Raw genomic sequence first — 10,000 nt, 5'->3', positions numbered from 1 at the left:
CGGACAATGAGGACGCACTCCCTTACGTTGACAATGTTCAGAGGTGACTGACGCGCTGCAGCATTCCGGGTAGTCACAGTGTGGATACACGTCGCTGCACTCAACACTGCCAACTGCCTCATGCAGAGCTGCACGAGGCTCAGTGTGTTCTAGGCTCTAGAGCAGTGGTTCCCAAACTTTTTTCTGTCATTTCCCCCTGCACCCAGGTCAACTATCCAGATTTCCCCCTTCATGTGTAGCAGGGAAAGAGTAGTTAAAATACACTGTGACTATTTACTAATTTATTTTTCAAATGTACAAATATACTGATAGAAAGGCATTCTCTCTCTCTCTCTCTCTCTCTCTCTCTCTCTCTCTCTCTCTCTCTCTCTCTCTCTCTCTCTCTCTCTCTCAGACATGAGAAAATCCATCAGAGATTTTTTTTAGTTAGTAGGTAGTGTAAATATTTCCCCCCTGGTAGCTTCAAATTTCCCCCCAGGGGGAAATTTCCCCCAGTTTGGGAACCACTGCTCTAGACAGCACTAAGGTGAGTACGGAAACATGACCCAAGCAACACGATACAAGGGGGAAAACACTCGATGAAAGGTGGGTACAATCTGTCTGAATGCTCATGTGTTTTAGGTAGGATTTGTTTGTAGACTAGAAATCTAATGTTCTTATATCTAATATTGATATCTTCCTCTTGTCATTGTATATTAGATAATGCCGTTTATCTTTAGATACTGTTGGCAGCTTCCAAATATGTTTGCCTTTACCCACTCATTGTCTAGGCCTCTGCCCTATATATGCGAGTACTTGCAATATTTTATAAAGATATATACAGCATATATATTTTATTGTGTGTGGACTATAAGGGATCTGGTGACTTCGCCCAGTGAATTCGACCCACTGTCCTGGTGCATTCGGCCCCCTGGTAATTACATACATCATAATTAAATTCCTGTATCAAATAATTTTCACTCCGGTAACAAACCACTACAAATGGTGACCCCGGAGTGACAATCATTCGATACAGGAATTTAATTATGATGTGCGTAATCTAAAGTTCGATTTCTTGAAGGCGTGACCTTGGTACAATTAAACCTAACTCCAGTGAACGGTGTCTGTGTGGTTGAATGGTTCAGAAGATAATGTAAGAAGGACCATTCGTTGACTGAAGATGTGTATTTATGTATACCTCCCATTAGTCCATCCTTCATGATTTTTTCTGTGAATCCCCTCACGTTCTGGTAATGTACGATTAAAATCAGGCCATATTATAGCAAAGGCCGAAATCACCGGAGACGGGATCATTGTGTGATATTGTTCAATGTTTTTTATTGAAAATGTGATTTTTCTTACTTAATATCTTTAATTTATGTATGTATGTATATATGTATGTGTGTAAGTATTTATGTATGCATGTAGGGGCTGAGGGGTGTTAACCTGAATTTCATTAATATGGATGACGTTTTTAAACAGATGTACCCTGTAGCACGAATACGATGATTTTAAATATAAATTGAAGTATATGTTTTCACTTGATTTTGTTTCTTTCAAAACATTGAGCAAAAGTAATACTTCATCGTACATTTTTAGAGATATACCCTCAATAATGTGTTGAATATCCTTCCATTTATTCTCATTGAAGTGTTTTATTAAATATTAGAAAGAAAAAAATCTGCCTCTGTATTTCTGCTATCTGACATATACCGAAGCAGGTTTCTCGACCTCTGCAATGAGGTAATGAAAGAATTTTTATTTTGTGTCTGTGTGGGGGGGGTCAGCCCCCTCAGCAGACCCCCCTACCCCCCTGAATAGATTCCATCAACCAAACAACCAAGAATTACAAGAACTATTCAAGATCTAACATCTCACCAGTTATTATCTCAAGCTTGTCTACGATTTCCACTACACATCAAATCATCTACATCAAAACACTTCGATCGAATTTAAGAGGCACTAACGTCGCAAAATGTAACCAAGACAGCGCCAACAACAACAACGTACAATTATTATTATTATTATCTTTCGGGTCTGACTTGTGTTGCTTGGGGGGCGGTCGAGCTCTCTGTAACAGAAACATGATCCAGCTCGGCCCTTAAGGAACAATGGAGCCTAAGACTCACGGCCAAGTGGACGAAGTGAGTTCTCGAGAACCCTGAGCGAAAATAGATAACACTGAACACTTCTGTGTGGAAAAAAAAATTAAGATATTTGCAGCTACATAGTGGAAGACGCAAATGTGTGTTTTTTTTTTCAAACTTCAGGACATTATATATATATATATATATATATATATATATATATATATATATATATATATATATATATATATGTATATATATAAATCAGAAAAAATTGCTAAACATCTATGATTCCTTAGTCCGTCCCCATCTCGAATACTGTGTACAATTTTGGTCCCCATACTACCAGAAAGATATTAGTAAACTAGAAAGAGTGTAACGGAGAATGACTAAAATTATACCAAGGCTGAGAAATCTGCTGTGTTAAGAAATACTTAAAACTCTAATCTTATTCTCACTTTCAAAAAGAAAAATGCGAAGAGATTTATTTGAGGTTTTTACAATGTTCAAAGGCTTTAACAACATCAGTGTCGAAGATTACTTCTTATTAGACCAATCAAATACAAGAAGACGTCACGATTTTAAAGTAATCGGTAAAAGATTCTCTTCGAATGAAAGTCAGCACTCCTTTTTTAACCGGGTTGTTAATGTGTGGAATTTTTTACCTTCCACTGTCGTTGAAAGTAACACAATAACAACATTTAAAAATCGCTTAGATAAATACTTGGAATCTAATCCGCAAATAAAATATTGTCCCTTGCAATAAAAGATCTGACAACCCAGCATTTAATTGCAATTAGATAGGATAGTGGTAGCAGTAGTGTTAGTTCATCTTCTGCCCTGTTTTCTTAACTACAGCTTAGTTTAGTTAACACAAACAGCCTTGCTAGGGCCAGTAGGACTGCTGTTGTTTGTTCTCCCTTTGTGTTCATTTGTGTTCTTTATTCTTCACCTTCTCTTCTTCTCTTCCTCTTCTATCCTTTTCCTTCTCTTCCTTCTTCTTCTTTTCTTCTTCTTCTTCTTCTTCTTCTTCCTCTACTTCTTCTTTTCTTTCCTCTTTGTCTTGTACACCTTCTCCTTCTACTTCATCTTTTTCTTCACCTTTTTCTTCGTCTCCTTTTCCCTCCCTGTCGACTCATTCACCTATTTCAATTTTTTCCTTTCCGTTTTCTTCTTCTTCTTTTACAGTAATATTTCTACTATTTCTGTTTACTTTTTCATATAAAACACAACCTCCAGCCATGTGGAGATGAGTGTATGAAAAAAGTAAATTCTGTCTCTTACACGGTCGGTCTCACCACTGACTGGGATCGTCAACCATTTTCTTTTATTTTTGTTATCACTATATCTCTATATCTAATCTAGTAAACTTACTCCGTAGCTCGGTTCATATATACTCTCCATTCTTGCTCGAGGTTCCCTATGTTTATTGGTTTCGTCTGTATGCGACGGCATGGAACTTCAAACACTGGTCCCCCCCCCCCCCCGAGACAAATTTTATTAACTTGAACAAGAGGGAAAAGAGTCCCCCAGCTCCCGTCCCGACATAACCCTCAAGGACTCAGAACAGAGAAAGGTATGGAGGTGCGTCTCATCCTTTATTTACATGGAAGAGGAACCAGGAATCTGCAGACACTGTGAGTCATCGCCCGTGACCCCTGGCAGTGTTGTTGACCTTTGCGCAGTCTCTTGGGGCCTTGTTTCGTCTAGACCACTGTTTCCAAACCCCGGGGGGCGGGGTCGTGACCCCAAGTTGGGTCGCCAAGCGTTTTTCCTCCTGGGGTCGCCATGACATCTTGTATGCTATTTTTTAAAATTCTTACTTAATTACTAGTTACTTCAGCTCCCAGTAGTTGGCGTTATGCCTGTCAGTGGTCCCAGTATGTTCCTCCATCTGGCTTTATCATGGAAGGCCCCTTCCTCCCCCTCAGAGTTTCGATGTTGGACAAGTCATGTCTGCTGAGGGCTTCTTCAGCATTTTCTTTCCATCTTTTTCTCAGTCTTCCTCTTGGCCTTCTTCCGTCCGGCATCCACCCCCAGCATCCCCTTGCAATTCATATTGCTATAAGAAAATTCAGTGGTGTTAACTTTGTCTTTTATAACCTTACAATAGATTAGCGGTGTCACGGTCATATCATGAGGGTCATATTAGGGGTCGCATGTAAAAAAAAAAAGAAGGTTTGGAAATACTGGTCTACATGGAATCGTGAGAAAGTGAGATTTTTTACATTCCGTCTCGGCGTTTGTTCAGTTACTTGGCTGTAACAGTTCAGTTTAAGCCACTATTTTTTCCTAACCAAAGTACAAATCTCCGAAAGGGGGATGGCCTTACTGATACTTGGTGGATAACAGAAAAAACAACAACAAAGAAGTGGTCATGAGAGACCAGATCATCCAGTTCAAGCCACCAAGTTTTCTTTACCAAAGTACAAATCTCCAAAAGAGAGCTGATATTACTGATATTTGAGGGATAACGGAGAAATTCCAGAGAAGTGATCATGAGAGACCAGCTCATTTATTCCACTATATTACTTCTTGATTGTTTTTGTTGTTTTTCTTTCAGTTATGTCTTTTGGAGGTTGAGTATAGAATGCTTTTGAACTCGAATCCCGTACCTCAGATCGGGAAGTTAAAGAAAATAATGAATCTTAATTCTCATTCTGTATCCGCTCTTCGTAGGTTCTCATATTCTTACGTTCATTTCACAAGTGAGACTCCCTCAAGGACTAAAACATTGGGTAAAAAATAGTTAAACAAATAAATAAATAAATAAATAAATAGATAAATAAATAGAATAGAATAAGAATAATAATAAGTCAAAAAAGTCGTCTCTCTCCGATTCCAGAAACCTCTTACGCTGACATCCATTTGAACGTCACTCGATGTGTTTGCAGTGAAACAGCCTCAAGTTCAGTGGGATTAGCACTGGTTTGATAGGCACATGCAGACATTAAACAACTCTACCAGTGGGATTCGAACCCTTGACTGTGCGTCGTCTTATCACAAGACAAGGGTGCTAGTAATCGAGCCACGATGAACATCTGAAAGGACGTTTCGAAACGTCCTTCGTACCGCGATCAGTAGTATCCTTGTCAAGGGTTCGAGTCCCAGTGATAGATTTGTTTAATCCAACAGCCTAAGCTTCACTCATCCAGACATGCCTCCCAAAGCATTCGGGTTATGAGATCCCACATCTCATAGTGCCTCACACAGATAAAGACTCCCTTTTCGCAAACTATGATGCAATCGGCAGAGCTGGGCGCGTTATCGATGGCCAGGTAGTGCGTTACCGCCGGATAGATAGTGCGTTACCGAAAAATCTGGGGTGCGTTTCCGTCAATACGTATTATATGCATGTATATTGCCTATACAATGCGTATATGTAGACATGTATATAGATTTTTCGGTAACGCACTACCTGTCCCACAGTAACGCGCCCAGGCTCTGGCAATCGATACCATAAGTGTTCCACAGGGCAACAATTTGGTGAATTGTGTAGTGGCCAATCGAAACACGAGGCAATGATAAGAACTTATGAAGGAGACTGCAAGAGACCATAAGGCCTACACTAGGCAGCTCCGTATCCATCACCACCTGTCATCCCCATCCATAAAGTTGTCTAATCGTTTCTTAAAACAACTGATAGTTTCAGCGCTTACTACATGATTACTAAGTTTATTCCATTCGTCGACCACCCTATTAGTAAACCAATTCTTGCCTATTTCCTTTTTAAATCTAAATTTGTCCAGTTTATAACCATTACTGCGAGTCCTGCCCTGTTGTTTTAATATGATGATCTTGTTTGCATCACCCTTGTTAAAGCCTTTGATGGATGTGATTCTTTATCTTACAAAAACCTTTTGTCTTTTTTGGTCATGGCTTCCGATAACTGGAGATCCACACTTTCTGTGTCGTAGTAATTTTTCTTTTTATGTCATTGAAGAAAAAATCTCTTCTATTCTATATATATATATATATATATATATATATATATATATATATATATGTATATATATATATGTGTGTGTGTGTGTGTGTGTGTGTGTGTGTGTGTTTGTGTGTGTGTGGTGTGTGTGTGTGTGTGTGTGTGTGTGTGTGTGTGTGTGTGTAATTATCTTTTCATTTCGTATTTTCATAAGCCTTTGCTCCTAATGACTCCGGAGTCCCCATCGTTAACTTCCCCGCTTCGGCCTCGTAACAGGATATTTTTCTTAAAGAAAGCTATGAGGCAAAAGGAGTTTCGATGTTCATTAGTCCCCGGAGAAGGTAAAAACCGAAAACAAGATCAATCCCATACAAAAATAGTGGAAACATACATTGGGTATGAACCCGTGACCTTTAACCTCGTCATGCACTTCGCCCCCTCTACACCAATACCAAAACAGTCTCCCAACGCTTCCACGCTGAAGAAGCAGCCTCGATATTCGAGGAGCTCCTTCAGTCAAGGAGGACCTACTAGGTTCGAGGGTTAGCCTCGAGGCCCAGGCGGTGGGCGAGGAAACAATAGCGCCTCTCGGAGGATTGACAGGAGTTGATGAGTTGGCCTTAAGCCCTTGAATAGACAGGTCCTGTGGGACCAGAATTGATGGATCCGACATACCAAGGGGGAATGAGTTGGACACAGACATGATGCATGTCCTTAGGGTACACTGTAATTAAGACTTATTACAACTAGGACAACGTTATGTTGTATTATTATGGGGAGTTTTTACACTGGACTGTATTGTGTTGTATGTTAAATCGTGTAGTGTGAGTTGTCATCTTACAATGATTTTATTGTTATGGTTATCATAGTTTTCTTCGGTATGATGTATTACCTAAAGGAAGCTTTGTTCTTTCTCTAGTCCATAATAATCCACGAGAGGAAGAAAAAAGTCTGACGCCTTTAGGCAGAAGAATATCTAGAAAACTTACCAGATCTAAGTTGCATTATACTGCATTTTTCTAATAATTATTTTGAGGGCGCCACGCCCTGGAGTAAGTCAAATCAAATCCTAAAAACCGAAATAAAACAAGGTCTAATAAGTGTGTTCTGATTCTGTGTTAATCTGATGTAATCCTCTTCACAAGACAAAGGAAATAAAAATTCTGTTGAGTTGCTTAGTCTATCTCTTTTTTGAACGAAGTTCTTTTACGTATTCCTAGAATGTTGGAATATTTGGTTATTGCTTTTGTTATCATTGTTAGAGTTATTTCTATTGTTACGCATTGTTATTGTCGTTATGATATAACAATGATAACACTGCTTAACAAAGAATTTGTCCCAAAGAAAACAATAACTGTGTCTTATATGTTTTTGCATGCAGAACCCAAAAATAATATCCAATTTTTCCATGACCCACAGTTTTTGTGTTCCACGGTATGTTTCGTTACGTGTGTTACGTGGGATAAATTTCAATAAAGCTGTTGGCAATACTGAGTTTGGCAACACTGGGTGAGATTGTTATGCACTTTCAGCCGATCTGTTCTTCAAGTGAACCACATTTATTGAGTCGGTGAGGTCTGAATGATCTTGTGTGGAATTTAAACTTGTCAAAAAATCAATCTGAACCTCTTGTTTTGAGGTTAAAGTGCTGAAATCTCCTCCAGAAAGAATCCGAAGTTAGTTTTTAACGTAAGCGACATTGTGATTTTGTACAATTTTTCTCACTTGAGGATGGTGTGGTGTTTGCAATGATGTATATTCTGCTATGGAGGAACTTAACCATAAATATGACATGAATGAGTGGCGCTTGTTTATTGACTCTTCAAAAGTGAGCCTGAAAGCTGTTTTGATCCACGATGAAAATAAGTTTCCTTCTGTTCCTCTGGCCCATGCAGCTAACATGAAGGAAACATTTGAGAGTATGAAGCTTCTATTGCAAAAAAAATTAAGCATGAAGAACATAAATGGAATATCTGTGGTGACCTAAAGGTTGTGGCACTTTTACTTGGAATGCAGCTGGGTTACACTAAGTTTTGTTGTTTTTTCTGTAAGTGGGACAGTCGAGATAAGAAAAATAATTATGAAAAAATGTGTGACCGAAATAATCTCTGACTCCAGGAGAGAAGAATGTTGTCAACCCTCCTCTTGTTGATTCAGAGAAAATTTTATCTGCCTCTTTTGCATATTAAGCTAGGGTTGGTGATTTTTTTTTTTTTTTTTTTTTTTTTTTTTTTTTTTTTTTTTTTTTTTTTTTTTTTTTTTTTTTTTTTTTTTTTTGTCAAACGTATAGATAGAACTGGCAAGGAATTCGCATATTTGAAAAATAAGTTTCCTAGAGTAAGTAACTCAGAAATCAAAGAAGGTATTTTTGTTGGACCACAGGTTAGGGAGCTGATGAAAGACCAGAATTTTGATGAAAAACTAAAAGAAAATCTTGAAAAAGCTGCATGGCTGTCATTTAAGAAAGTTTGCGCAGAGTTTTTGGGGAATCACAAAGCAAATAATTATTCTGAAATCGTAAAAGATACTGACATCCTACAGGGCCTTGGGATGTTATATGAGCCTAAAATCCACTTCCTAGACTCTCACTTGGACTTTTTCCTTGCAAATCTTGGCGCCGTCAGTGACGAGCACGGCGAGAGGTTTCTGAACATGGAAACCCGGTATCAAGAGAACTGGAGCTCTTCAATGTTGATTAATTACTGTTGGACACTAAAAAGGATCTTCCAGAAGCAAAATACACTCGAAAATCTTAAATTTCTACATTTTATAGGTAAGTTTCATTGAGATATCAGCCTAATTTATTTGTTATATTTGAAATTTAATATGCTATCACAGGAAAACTATACCTGAAAGAAAAACGATTAAAATATATTTGAAATCAAAAGAAAAAAACTCTATCAAGTTCACCTCCTTTTGCTTTTGGGACAGGTATTCTAATAAATTTTGTTGACCAGTGTAGTAGTAGTGGTAGTAGTAGTAGTAGTAGTAGTAGTAGTAGTAGTAGTAGTAGTAGTAGTAGTAGTAGTAGTAGTAGTAGTAGTAATAGTAGCAGTAGTAGAAGTAGTGGTGGTAGTAGTAGTAGTAGTAGTAGTAGTAGTAGTAGTAGTAGTAGTAGTAGTAGTAGTAGTAGTAGTAGTAGTAGTAGTAATAATAGAAATAATAATACTTAATAATAATAACAATGATAATGATAATAATGATAATGATAATAATAATAATAATGATAATAATAATGATAATAATAATAATGATAATGATAATAGTAATAATAATAATAATAATAATAATGATGATAATTAAAAATGATAATAGTATTAATAATAATATTAATAATAATAATAATAATAATAATATTAATAATAATAATAATAATAATAATAATAATAATAATAATAATAATGATAATACCACCACCACTACCACCACCACCAACAACAACAACAACAGCAACAATGATATTGATAACAACAATAACATTAATGATATCAATGATATCAGCAGGAGATCAATAAAACGGACTCCACGAAAGAGAAGAAGGTTCGCCGAGGACAAGAGAAAATTTGTTTTTGGGAAGAAAGCGAAACGTGGGCCGTCCAACAGAACAGCCGAAGGAAGAAAACAGAATAACAATCCATTGGATTATTTCCTTTTTTTTTTTTTTTTTTTTTTTTTTTTTTGTCTGTGTGGGTGGGTGGTTGAGGACTCCGTGGCCCGACTATAATAGTAAAAAGGAAGAGAGAGAGAGAGAGAGAGAGAGAGAGAGAGAGAGAGAGAGAGAGAGAGAGGGGGAGGGAGGGGGAGGGAATGAAAGAGAGAAAAAGAGAAAAAAGAGAGAGAGTGGGGAGAGAGTGAGAAAGAGAGGAGAGAATGAGAGGAAGAGAGATAGTAAGAGAGAAAGAGAGAGAGACAGAGACAGAGACAGAGAGAAATAGATAAATAAATATATATATATATATTTATATATATATATATATATATATATGTATATATATATATAGAGAGAGAG

Source organism: Oratosquilla oratoria, chromosome 25 (genome assembly GCF_046742065.1).
Source record: "Oratosquilla oratoria isolate Oo_2021 chromosome 25, ASM4674206v1, whole genome shotgun sequence".
Lineage (NCBI taxonomy): Eukaryota > Metazoa > Arthropoda > Malacostraca > Stomatopoda > Squillidae > Oratosquilla > Oratosquilla oratoria.
This window is presented reverse-complemented; position numbering follows the sequence as displayed.